Source organism: Leuciscus leuciscus, assembly GCF_965113295.1.
Source record: "Leuciscus leuciscus genome assembly, chromosome: 9".
Lineage (NCBI taxonomy): Eukaryota > Metazoa > Chordata > Actinopteri > Cypriniformes > Leuciscidae > Leuciscus > Leuciscus leuciscus.
In genome coordinates this window covers 3971072-3985426 of record NC_138733.1, presented here as the reverse complement: position 1 = coordinate 3985426, position 14355 = coordinate 3971072, and the positions used below count along the sequence as shown (strand labels likewise).

Sequence of the window (14355 nt, the reverse complement as noted above, 5' to 3'; positions counted from 1 at the left end):
TTAAAAGAAACACTCCGTTTTCAAAAGATTGTTGGAGTTTAAAGGGTTAGTTCACCCAAAAATGAAAATTCTGTCAGTAATTACTCACCCTCATGTTGTTCCAATCATGTAAGACTTTCGTTCATCTTCGGATCACAAATTAAGATATTTTTGATTAAATCTGAGAGATATCTCACTCCTCCATAGGCTTCCAGAGGGACCGAAACTCGCCGGCCCAGAAAGTCAGTGAAGAAAATGTTGAAATAGTCCAAGTGACTACAGTGGCTCTACATTAAGTTTATCATGCGACGACAATACTTTTTGTGCGAAAAAACAACAAAAATAACGACTTTATTCAACTATTAGTGTTCTTCAATGTGGGCCTCTGACGAGAGTTCACGGGAGCGCCACGACGCATGCGCGAGAACTGAGATTACGGCGTTCTTCTTCTACTACTACTTGTTACTGGCTGCTCACTCCTTAGGAGTATTATCGCCATCTACTGTACAAGATGACGTCCCGACATTGCCGGGAGCGCAAAACGGTTTGTTTACAAGCAGCTGAAGACGCGCGCTGTATGTAAAACTGTATTCGTAAATATGTCCGCAGATTTCGATGTAGATGAAGATTTGATTTTTTTTTACCAACCATACTTATTCGAACCAGAATACACAGACATTGAACTACAAGAGATGAAAGATGCTGCAACACAACCGCAGTCTGCTTCTGAAAGACAGAGAGCATTGGACAGCTGATGGTGTAAATGTAATCAGTGCCAAGCGATGCCTACTGAGGCCATCCTTAAAAATATTTTGGTTTGCCGTAACAGCCAAAAAAAAAAAAAAAGGGGTCGGTTGGTCGGTCTATATATAGCCTACATGGAGGCGCCCGCGCGCTCGTCTCTTAAATGAACCAAAACTCTACATTGAATCTTTAAAAAAAAAGAAGAAAGAATATAGGCTATATATAGACCGACCAACCGACCCCTTTTTTTTTTTGTTTTTTTTTTTTTGGGCTGTTACGGCAAACCAAAATATTTTTAAGGATGGCCTCAGTAGGCATCGCTTGGCACTGATTACATTTACACCATCAGCTGTCCAATGCTCTCTGTCTTTCAGAAGCAGACTGCGGTTGTGTTGCAAGTAGTAGTAGAAGAAGAACGCCGTAATCTCAGTTCTCGCGCATGCGTCGTGGCGCTCCCGTGAACTCTCGTCAGAGGCCCACATTGAAGAACACTAATAGTTGAATAAAGTCGTTATTTTTGTTGTTTTTTCGCACAAAAAGTATTGTCGTCGCATGATAAACTTAATGTAGAGCCACTGTAGTCACTTGGACTATTTCAACATTTTCTTCACTGACTTTCTGGGCCGGCGAGTTTCGGTCCCTCTGGAAGCCTATGGAGGAGTGAGATATCTCTCAGATTTAATCAAAAATATCTTAATTTGTGATCCGAAGATGAACGAAAGTCTTACATGATTGGAACAACATGAGGGTGAGTAATTACTGACAGAATTTTCATTTTTGGGTAAACTAACCCTTTAAGGCCTTTTATATCCATCAGGATATAACTATTCTTTTGTTACTAGTAACAAATATTTTTTTTTGCCATTGACTTCTATGGGGATCTGTCATTCAGATATCAACTATTCAGTTCTGACTAGTATGTATTCCAATTGTGACTAGTACATATATATTAGATACTAGTAGTTATTTATTAGGTACTAGTACTTATTTTTTAGATACTAGTAACTATTACTAGATACTAGTATGTATTCAATAAACACTAGTACTAAGTCATTAGATACTAGTACCTATTAAATAGATACTATTGGAATACATATAGTCAGAACTGAATAGTTGATATCTGAATGAAAGATCCCCATAGAAGTCAATGGCAAAAAAAAATATTTGTTACTAGTAACAAAAGAATAGTTACTAGTCACTATTGGAATAAGTACTAGTATCTAATGAATAAGTACTAGTATCTATTTAATAGGTACTAGTATCTAATTAATAAGTACTAGTATCTAATAATAAGTACTAGTAACTAATGAATAAGTACTAGTATCTAATAAATAAGAACTAGTATCTAATGAATAAGTACTAATATCTATTTAATAGGTACTAGTATCTAATGAATAAGTACTAGTATCTAATGAATAAGTACTAGTATCTAATGAATAAGTACTAGTATCTATTGAATAAGTACTAGTACCTAAAGAATAAGCACTAGTATCTAAAGAATAGGCACTAGTAGCTAATGAATAAGTACTAGTACTTAATGGAATAGATACTAGTATCTAAAAAATAAGTACTAGCATGAAAATAGAGACTAGTCGGTTTAAATGATTAAATGTTAAAACGGCTTGCCATATCACAACTGCTTTTTTACTCGTCTTATGTTATGACTAGTCAGAACGGCCACTGGAGAGTTAAATCTAAAAATTAAAAATCTTACTAGTAAAATTAAAAATCTTACAAGTAACATTTGGAATAAATACTAGTATCTAATTAATACGTACTAGTATCTATTTAATAGGTACTAGTATCTAATGACTTTGTACTAGTATTTATTGAATACATACTAGTATCTAGTAATATGTACTAGTATCTAAAAAATAAGTACTAGTACCTAATAAATAACTACTAGTATCTAATATATATGTACTAGTCACAATTGGAATACATACTAGTCAGAAATGAATAGTTGATATCTGAATGACAGATCCCCATAGAAGTCAATGGCAAACATTTTTATTTGTTACTAGTAACAAAAGAATAATTACTAGTCACTATTGGAATAAGTACTAGTATCTAATGAATAAGTACTAGTATCTAATAATAAGTACTAGTAACTAATGAATAAGTACTAGTATCTAATAATAAGTACTAGTAACTAATGAATAAGTACTAGTATCTAATAAATAAGAACTAGTATCTAATGAATAAGTACTAGTATCTTTAAAAATGTACTAGTACCTAAAGAATAAGCACTAGTATCTAAAGAATAGGCACTAGTACCTAAAGAATAAGCACTAGTAGCTAATGAATAAGTACTAGTACTTAATGGAATAGATACTAGTATCTAAAAAATAAGTACTAGTAGCAAGAAAATAGAGACTAGTCGGTTTAAATGATTAAATGTTAAAACGGCTTGCCATAGTAACAATGTTAATTTCTGATATCATGAATGTGATTGTTACTAGTAAGAAAGCCATTTTAGATATCTGAAATAATATTGATATCAGAAATACATTTTCAGATACTAGTAATAATGTAATTATTGATATCAAAAGTTATATTTCTACTAGTAAGGAATCAATTCTTGATATCAACAATGGATTTTGAATGGCAGCCTGGTAACATTTCACTAGTGAAAATACAATTACAGACATCAAGAAGTAAATTGTTGATATCAAAAATGTAATTCTTGGTATTTAAAAATGTAATTCTTGATATCAAAAAATATTATTAGGGGTTCAAGCACGAAGTGCTGAAACCCTATTGTAATTGTACTGATTTTTATTATTAGGGGTTCAAGCACGAAGTGCTGAAACCCTATTGTAATTGTAAGGATTTTTAGGGGTTCAAGCATGAAATGCTGAAACCCTATTGTAATTGTACTGATTTTTATTATTATTATTATTATTATTCTTCTGCCGTAAAACGCATTGTGCAGCCCAAACCGTCAGAGCTGGAACCTTGACACTTGGCCAAATGATAGTGCTCAATTTGGGGAGAACCTATCAAAATATGGCCCAGATTGGCCAATAGGTGGCGCCATAATGACCACATTTACTAAATTGGTCATAACTCCTACATACTTTGTCATAGAGGCTCAAATTTAGCATCACTGTGATCCCTGGCTCCAGACGAACAACATGGCTATCTCCAAATCCCGATTTGAGCAAAAAAAAAATTTATATGGCCACTTTTGTCCAAAGCCTACTTTGGCAAACTAGTCCCTGGTTTTTGGTCCAATTGGAACCAGACCAGTCTAGGCCAATTCTCTGGACTCTCTAGATAAATAATTATCGAAAAAAAGTTGAACTTTTGCATTTGCCTGGCTGTAACAGGGTCATTTAGGAAAGGGGAGGGACAAAAAACACTCAAAAGCCTATACAACCTAAGGGAAAACCTCAAACTTCACAAAAATCGATGAGCATATGTGTCCTAACATGGTGAAGAAGCATGCCAAGTTTCGTGAAGATCGGACAATAGGTGGTGCTATAACTGGCAAAAACGTCTCTTCTTATTAGGGGTTCAAGCATGAAATGCTGAAACCCTTTTGTAATTGTACTGATTTTTATTATTAGGGGTTCAAGCATGAAATGCTGAAACCCTATTGTAATTGTACTGATTTTTATTATTAGGGGTTCAAGCATGAAATGCTGAAACCCTATTGTAATTGTGCTGATTAGGGGTTCAAGCACGAAGTGCTGAAACCCTATTGTAATTGTACTGATTTTTATTAGGGGTTCAAGCACGAAGTGCTGAAACCCTATTGTAATTGTACTGATTTTTAGGGGTTCAAGCATGAAATGCTGAAACCCTATTGTAATTGTAAGGATTCGTAAAACGCATCGTGCAGGACAAACCGTAAGGCCTAGAGACGTGAAACCTGGCCAGATGGTAGGCCTCAATTTGGGGACAACCTATCAGAGTATGACCCCAATTGGCCCATAGGTGGCGCTACAGCAACCAAAAGTACTAAATCGCTCACAACTCTTAGACCGTTTGTCCCAGGATCAAGTGTCTTATATCGTTGGAATCCTTGGCTCAAGGCGGACAAAATGGCTATCTCCGATTTGGATGTAGGCAGGGAAAATTTTCTGCTATGTCGGATTTTGTCCAAAACCTACTTTTGCGAACTAGTCCCTGGTTTTTGGCCCGATCGGAACCAAACCAGTCTAGGACAATTCTCTGGACTCTCTAGATCAATAATTATCGAAAAAAAGTTGAACTTTTGCATTTGGGTGGCTGTAACAGGGTCATTTAGAAAAGGGGCGTGGCAAAATACACTAAAAAGCCTATAAATCCCAAATGAAAACTCAGAACTTCACAAAAATTGATGAGCATATGTGTCAGAACATGGTGAGGAAGCATGCAGAGTTTCATGGAGATCGAACCATAGGTGGCGCTATAACTGGCAAAAAGCCTTCATTCTTATTAGGGGTTCAAGCATGAAATGCTGAAACCCTATTGTAATTGTAAGGATTCGTAAAACGCATCGTGCAGGACAAACCGTAAGGCCTAGAGACGTGAAACCTGGCCAGATGGTAGGCCTCAATTTGGGGACAACCTATCAGAGTATGACCCCAATTGGCCCATAGGTGGCGCTACAGCAACCAAAAGTACTAAATCGCTCACAACTCTTAGACCGTTTGTCCCAGGATCAAGTGTCTTATATCGTTGGAATCCTTGGCTCAAGGCGGACAAAATGGCTATCTCCGATTTGGATGTAGGCAGGGAAAATTTTCTGCTATGTCGGATTTTGTCCAAAACCTACTTTTGCGAACTAGTCCCTGGTTTTTGGCCCGATCGGAACCAAACCAGTCTAGGACAATTCTCTGGACTCTCTAGATCAATAATTATCGAAAAAAAGTTGAACTTTTGCATTTGGGTGGCTGTAACAGGGTCATTTAGAAAAGGGGCGTGGCAAAATACACTAAAAAGCCTATAAATCCCAAATGAAAACTCAGAACTTCACAAAAATTGGTGAGCATATGTGACATAACATCATTAACAAGCATGCCAAATTTTATGGAGATCGCACCAAAGGTGGCACTATAACTGTTAAAAAGCTTTAAAACCATACATTACCTATGGTGAATTGCCTGCATTGGCTGTAAATGGTCTTTTTAATCTATTATGTCAGTGGTTACATGCTTGCTAAATAAAACTTTATAACTTTTGATGCTTTTGTGCTTAAAAACCTTAAACACCTTAACAGCTTGAACCCCGATAAATGCTGCTTGCAGCTTTAATTATTATTATTATTATTATTCTTCTCCGCTAAAACGCATCGTGCAGCCCAAACCGTAAGAGCTAGAGACTTGAAACTTGGCCACAAGGTAGTACAAAAATCGAGGAGAGGTTATCAAAGTATGAGCCCGATTGGCCAATAGGTGGCGCTATAGCGCAAAAAACAAAAAAAAATCACTATTTTGCTCATATCTCAATAACCATTTGTCTCAGCTTCAAGTGTCATACATCATTGGAATCCTTGGCTCAAGCCGAACAAGAAATATAGGAGGTATTTTATTTCCGGTATGCAAATTTTTCCGCCATTTTGGATTTTGTCCAAAACCTACTTTTGCGAACTAGTCCCTGGTTTTTCGCCCGATCGGAACCAAACCAGTGCAGAAATGTTCACAGTAGTCTGAATATCAATAATTATCGAAAAAAAGTTGAAATTTCGATTCACGGTCGCTAAGGGGTGCCAAAACGTTTGAAGAAGGCGGAGCCTATTTTACTAAAATGGCTATAACTCCAGAAGTAAATGAGGTATCTTCACCAAACTCGGTACACATGTGTAAGAGGTCAATCTGAGGTCACAGTAAAAAAATCGCGGCGATTGGCCACATGGTGGCGCTATAACATGAAAAAAACATAAAATGGGCTATAACCACCTGACCGTTAGTCCGATTGACTTGAAAATTGGTATGCAGTGTCTTGGTCCAAGGTGCCATGTATATCTATGAGGACATTAGTGTATCTCAAAAAACATGGCCGCCATCAGCCAATGAAGTTTGAGCACCTATTAGACAAGGTTAACGGAGGCCGATCGGAACGAAACTCGATGGGCATGTTCGACTCATGGCCCTAAAGGTCTGTAAGAATTTTGAAAGAAATCGGCCACTAGTTGGCGCTAACGAGTTTTATGGCTCTGTAATCACGTGGTGTTACACTTATCGTCACAAAATGCATATCATTTGATAGAGCTTCTCATCCTGAACAACTTTGCCTCTAGAACCATTCCTGTCAATCAAACCGTTCATTAAATATTCATGAATATGTTAAAAACCTACTTTTGCGAACTAGTCCCTGGTTTTTCGCCCGATCGGAACCAGACCAGTCTAGGACAATTCTCTGGACTCTCTAGATCAATAATTATCAAAAAAAAGTTGAACTTTTGCATTTGTATGGCTGTAATAGGGTCATTTATAAAATGGGCGTGGCAAAATACACTAAAAAGCCTATAAATCCTAAATGAAAACTCAGAACTTCACAAAAGTTGGTGAGCATATGTGACATGACATCATTAACAAGCATGCAACATTTTATGGAGATTGGACCAAAGGTGGCGCTATAACTGTTAAAAAGCTTTAAAACCATATATTTCCTATGGTAAACTGCCTGTATTGGCTGTAAATGGTCTTTTCCATCTCTGATCATATAGTTTTCATATCATAATGTTCAAAACTAGTGCAATACAATTCTCTGGACTCACTAGGTCAATAATTGTCAGAAAAAGTTGAACTACTTCATTTGGATAGATATAATAGGTTCACTTCAAAATGTAGCCTTTACCAAGTGTCCCCGAAAGCCTATATCTCTTTAATGAATGACTCAGACCTTCTTAAAAAGCCAGTGAAATATCACTCTGAACATGCATGAAAATTTTCAGACCGATCGGACAAAATTTGCCTCTATAACAGTTAAAAAGGTGAAAATTATATGAATATAATGGCATATTAAGCCAATAAGTTGTATTTTACTGCCCCCTGCTGTTTAAAATTTATAAAATCACTATTTTAACATTTACAATTACATTTAGTCAAAATCCGTCCGTTAAAGTATTAGTATTGACAGTTTTATCACATCATATATTTCAAATGTCTGTATCTACAACATAATGTGTTTGTGTAGTCTTAGGTTTCTGAATAAATTCTGAATCTTCTGATTAATAGCTAACAAAGACTTTGTGAAATGTTTATAGACCATTCAAATATATTTTCATTATGACATATCCCAATAGCATTGAAAAAACAACAACAACATTTGTCTTCGTGTGTGTGTGTGTGTGTGCATGCATGATTGAGTTAACATGGAAAAACTGGTTTGCTTTAGTGCAGAAAACTGCTTAACTATATAGTTATAACTATAAATCCTAAACGAAAACTCAGAACTTCACAAAAATTGATGAGCATATGTGTCATAACCTGCTAAAGAAGCATGGAAAATTTTATGGAGATCGGACCATAGTTGGCGCTATAACTGTTAAAACGCTTTAAAACCATATATTTCCTATATGGTAAATTGCCTGTATTTGCTGTAAATGGTGTCTTCTATCTATTATCGTATAATGTTCATATCATAATGTTCAAAACCAGTGCAGCACAATTCTCTGAACTCTCTAGATCAATAATTATCAGAAAAAAAGTTTAACTTCTTCAAAAGGTGATTTTATATGAATATAATGACATATTAAGCCAAATAAGTGGTATTTTACTGCCCCCTGCTGTCATTTCATCATACTACTCCCTAATATTGTTATAAAATTCATATTTAGACTTTATAAAATCATTATTTTAACATTTACAATCACATTTTGTCAAAACTCATCTATTGGAGTATTATTATTGACAATTGTGTCACACTGTCTGTCTGAGATATGGAAATTGAAAATGAAAGTAAAACGGCATTTAGGCCACGCCCCCCCAGTACAAATTCATTCATAACTCGAAAACGGAAAGTCGTTGCGCGCTCAAATTTTGATGGTAAGGTCCTCTCCGGGCTCTTGATCGAAACGTGTCATCGCGGGCCTCGGGAGCGCGCCCCCCACGAATCGCAAATTCGTGGGACCCCCGATTTTGAACGGCCGAAACTCCCGACCCAGACCACCCCGAACCTTGTGTGAGAGCTCGTTGGAAAGGGCCAGTTCTTGGCTAGCTTCGATTCAAATGTGGTGTAATTTGCCCTGGGCATTCCAGAGATAAAAGCCCCAATAGATATGCCTTTGAACGGTCATATTTCCGGGCTCCAATCGCCCAAAAACACCGCGATGGTCTCATTCAACAGGGCTCCTCAAGAACTATCTATGCTCTGAATTTCAGAATTTTTCGCCTTCTGGTTCCCGAGATATAAGTGAAAAACCAAATTCCCATTCATTCATTCAAACACTTCAACTGTAAGATGGAGGCTGTAATTCCACTGTTGTCAACTAGAGGGAGCAGCAGTATTAGACATAGTATTAATCTTTTTATCAGCTTTCAGCTTTGGCCAACAAACAAATGGTTAAAGCTATTTTTTTTTTTATTATTATTATTGGACTGATAATATAGATCACAATGAAATATATGAAATGGTTAGACCATTAAAATATTTTTTTCACAATAACACATCCTAAAGACATTGAAAACATATTTGTATATGTGTGTGTGTGTGTGTGTGTGTGTAAGCATGCATTATTGAGTTAACATGGAAAACACTTATATTACAATAACTATTATAACACAGTCATATTTTGTCAGTGTTTATCACTTCATTTGCACTGACACTTCACATAATTGCTAGTAATGTGGTAAATCACGCTAGAAACATGGTAAATCATAGTAAATAATTGATGTTCTCATTCAACAGGGCTCCTCAAGCACTCTCTATGCTCTGAGTTTCAGAATTTTTCGCCTTCTGGTTCCCGAGATATAAGTGAAATACCAAATTCCCATTCATTAATTCATTCAAACACTTCAACTGTAAGATGGAAGCTGTAATACCACTGTCCACTGGAGGGAGCAGCAGGATTACGCATGACCTTTTCATTAGTTTTCAGTATTGGGAAACAAACAAATGCTTTAAAAAGCAATCTTTTTTAAAAAAAATTTTTTTTAATATTATTAGATCACAAAGGAATTCTAATAGACCAATAAATATATTTTCTCAATAACATATTCCAAAACATTAAAAACATATTTGCATTTGTGTATGTTTATTTCTGTGTGTGTGTGTGTGTGTGTGTGTGTGTGTGTGTGTGTGTGTGTGTGTGTGTGTGTGTGTGTGTGTGTGTGCGTGTGTGTGCGTGTGTGTGCGTGTGTGTGCGTGTGTGTGTGTGTGTGTAAGCATGCATTATTGAGTTAACATGGAAAAACTGGTTTGCTTTAGTCCAGAAAACTGGTGAAAATCATGAAGTTTAAAGTGAAAGTGAGCCAATAAGTGGTCTTCTTCTGCCCTCTGCTGGCCATTCTACTTATTAATGAAGTCTTTTCACATGTGCTCACATTCATATTTAGACTCTAAAAATCACTTATATAACAATAACTATTATAACACAATCAGATTTTGTCAGTGTTTATCACTTCATTTGCACTGACACTTCACATAATTGCTAGAAACATGGTAAATCATAGTGAATAATACTATAATGTGGTGTATCAAGGTAAACCATGCTAGAATCCTGGCAAATCATTCTAGAACGTGGTAAATCATGGTAAACTATGCTAAAACAGGGTAAATCATGGTAAACCATGATAAACTATGGTAAATCATGTTAGAATGTGGTATATCATGGTAAATCATGCTAGAACAGGGTAAATCATGGTAAACTATGATAAATCATGATAAACTATGGTAAACCATGCTAGAATCACAGTAAACAATGGTAAATCATACTAGAATGTAGTATATCATGGTAAATCATGCTAGAATATGGTAAATCAAGGTAAACTAAGATAAAATCATGGTAAACTATGTAAATCATGCTAGAATCATAGTAAATAATACTAGAATGTGGTAAATTATTGTGGGAGGAGCCTATTTTACTAAAATGGCTATAACTCAAGAAGTAAATGAGATATCTTCACCAAACTCAGTACACATGTGTATGGGTTCAATTTGAGGTCACAGTAAACAATTTTATGGAGATCGGTCCATAGATGGCACTATAACTCCTATAAAAAGCTTTAAAACCACATATTTCCTATGGTACATTGCCTGTATTGGCTGTAAATGGTCTTTTATGCCATCTATTATGTCAGTGGTTACATGCTTGCTAAATAAAACTTAATAACTTTTGATGCTTTTGTGCTTAAAGGCCTTAAATGCTTGAACCCCGATAAATGCTGCTTGCAGCTTTAATTATTATTATTATTATTATTATTATTATTCTTCTGCCGTAAAACGCATCGTGCAGCCCAAACCGTAAGGGCTAGAGCATTGACACTTTGCCAGATGGTAGTACAAAAATCGAGGAGAGGTTATCAAATTATGACCCCGATTGGCCCATAGGTGGCGCTATAGCAACCAAAAGCGCGAAACAGCTCATAACTCATAGACCGTAAGTCGTAGACTCAAGTGTCTTATATCATTGGAAAGCTGGACGCCTGGCGAACAAAACGTATATCTCCGATTTTATTTCCGTCATGATAGATTTTCCGCCATTTTGAATTTTGTCAAAAACCTACTTTTGCAAACTAGTCCTAGGTTTTTTGTCCGATCGGAACCAAACCAGTGCAGAATTGTTCTCTGGAGTCTGACAATCAATAATTATCAAAAAAAAGTCGAAATTTTGATTCATGGTCGCTAGGGGGTGCAAAATGAACGTTGTGGGAGGAGCCTATTTTACTAAAATGGCTATAACTCAAGAATTAATTGATTAAACTTCACCAAACTTGGTACACATGTGTAGGAGGTCAATCTGAGGTCACAGTAAAAAAATTGCATCGATTGGCCACATGGTGGCGCTATAAACAAAAAAAAACGTATAAACACCTGACCGTTTTTCCGAATGACTTGAAATTTGGTATGCAGTGTCTTGGGCCAAGAGGCCATGTATGTCTAAAAGGATATTGGCATATCTCGAAAAACATGGCCGCCATTGGCCAATGAGGTTTGAGCACCTATTAAACAAGGTTAACGAAGTCCAATTGTTTTATGAGTTTTATGGCTTTGTAATCACGTGGTGTTGCACACATCCACACAATATGCATATCATTTGATAGATCTGCTCATGCTGAACATCTTTGCCTCAAGAACCATTGCTGTCAATCAAACCGTTCATTAATTATTCGCAAATATGTTAAAAACCTACTTTTGCGAACTAGTCCTAGGTTTTTCGCCCGATCGGAACCAGACCAGTCTAGGACAATTCTCTGGACTCTCGAGATCAATAATTATCAAAAAAAAGTTGAACTTTTGCATTTGGATGGCTGTAATAGGGTCATTTATAAAATGGGCGTGGCAAAATACATTAAAAAGCCTATAAATCCTAAATGAAAACTCAGAACTTCACAAAAATTGGTGAGTATATGTGACATAACATCATTAACAAGCATGCCAAATTTTATGGACATCGGACCAAAGGTGGCGCTATAACTGTTAAAAAGCTCTAAAACCATATATTACCTATGGTGAATTGCCTGCATTGGCTGTAAATGGTCTTCTTAATCTATTATGTCAGTGGTTACATGCTTGCTAAATAAAACTTTATAACTTTTGATGCTTTTGTGCTTAAAAACCTTAAACACCTTAACAGCTTGAACCCCGATAAATGCTGCTTGCAGCTTTAATTATTATTATTATTGCTGTTGTCATTATTATAATTATTATTATTGTGCAGAAGGATTGGGATGAGTAGTGTGTGTGTGTGTGTGTGTGTGTGTGTGTGATTTAGTCTGTAAACCTATTTTCTGATTCACACTCCGGAGCAGAAGGTGGCGGTAATGCTGGATGTCAACCGCCGTAACATAGCAACAAGTCGAAGAAGAAGAAGTTCCTCATTGAAGTTTTGTTTTGCCCTGGTGAACATCTCTGAGCGTTTCTGTCTGTGTTTTTGTCTTCCCGTGGATTACTCTTGGACTGTTTATAAATTCTCTTCGTGATTCTTTGCTGCCTGTCCTGGACTGTTTTCTATTGTGGACTGATTTATGTAAGTTTGCTGCCTGACCTTATGCCTGTTTTCGGATTACGAGTTGCTTTGTCTCTACTGTTGTGTTTGCTGGTGATTGACCCTGATTGTACGACCAAGATTACAATAAAGTGAAGATTGGACTTTATGGAAGTGCCATAAAACCGGGATAATGTTATGTAAGCGTTTTTCTATCAACAGTTCGATGTATTTTTGGACTTTAATTAACGCGCGTTAAAAAAAAGAAATCTCCACATCATTTTGGTGGATTGAGTCTGTGGAAATGTCCTTTAAATGGGTTTAACTTTCATTTTGATGTTAATGTATGTTTATAGCCATATGTGTGACCTGTGTATTAGATGAATTGCAGTTACTGTTAGGGAGGACGGTAATTAACATGTCTTTCCTCATGCATCCTTCAGCTGAAAGACAGTGAATCTGAAGACGTGTGTGTGTGTGTGTGTGTGTGTGTGTTGATTGTCTGTCCTCTGTCAATAAACTGCAGATGTGGTTCATTTGTGTTGCTGGGTGAAATCTGCTATATATTTACAAGACATTTTTTGACAACATTCACTGGTGTGTAATTTTGATTTGTATAATGAAAGTTCAAAGACAAAATATTTAGCCTATTATCTGAATAACCAGATTATCTTGTTTAATTCTATAGTTACCTTTTACACAACATCATTTTCAACATTATAAATAATGATGGCTGATTTATGATTTTTTTTTTATTAGTTCAAATGCTTAATAGGCTATAGCTGTGTTATTAGATGCCAATCATAAGAGCTGTGAAATATTAGCAAATAATCTAGGAATATTAATGCACTTATATCATAATCTTGACAGCAGTTGTCGTTCACATTTTGACTATTAACGAGAGGATTACTAAATTAACCTTTGGTACATAAAAAATATAATATTTGATAAACAGATCTCACTTGTTTTCTGTTATTAAATCAGGGTTCACTTGAAAATTCACATTATCCTCCTTGAACTCATTCTAACAACTTAATGTTTTAATATGTTTCAGACCAGATGGAGGTGAAAGAGCAAAGACAAGAGCTGAAGTTAAAGGTGATGATGCTGTAGTTTGTTTCAGTCTGTTGACACAATAAAATGAGCTTAATGTGCCAATTTACAGAAGATCTCAGACATCACCATAATGAGTGAGCTGAAAACAGGGAACTTTTGGAGACAAAGAGGCTTTTCAGCAGCAGTTTAACATGATGACTCTGTACTTTTTAAATGCAGATTGGATAAAAACACAGTGATCACAGTTCACACCTGCAGTGAAGCCCCTCCCACAACAATTCACCAATAAATACTGGGAATATTCCCATCATCCTACAAGAGAAGGACAAACTCCAGGAGTAGCAGCTGAAATCTGTGTGACTGTTAAATATGGAGTTTATTAAAGAGGAGATTGAAGACATGAGTGATCCAGAACCATCCAGAATAAAACATGAAGATACTGAGGAACAAATAGGTTGGTGTTAGAGCCCGACCGATAAAGGATTTTTAAGGCCGAT

At 36.1% G+C, this 14355-nt stretch overlaps 1 long non-coding RNA gene across 1 annotated transcript in view; it reads left to right on the top strand.

The window, feature by feature from the left end:
• Positions 1–13946, top strand: part of LOC309506494 — a 39487-nt gene extending 25541 nt beyond the window's left edge. Inside the window, exons 2-3 of the long non-coding RNA XR_014208805.1 lie at positions 12956–13002; positions 13857–13946. This is a non-coding gene — a long non-coding RNA (uncharacterized lncRNA). The remainder of the gene's footprint in view (positions 1–12955; positions 13003–13856) is intronic.
• The last annotated feature ends 409 nt before the right edge of the window (positions 13947–14355 follow it).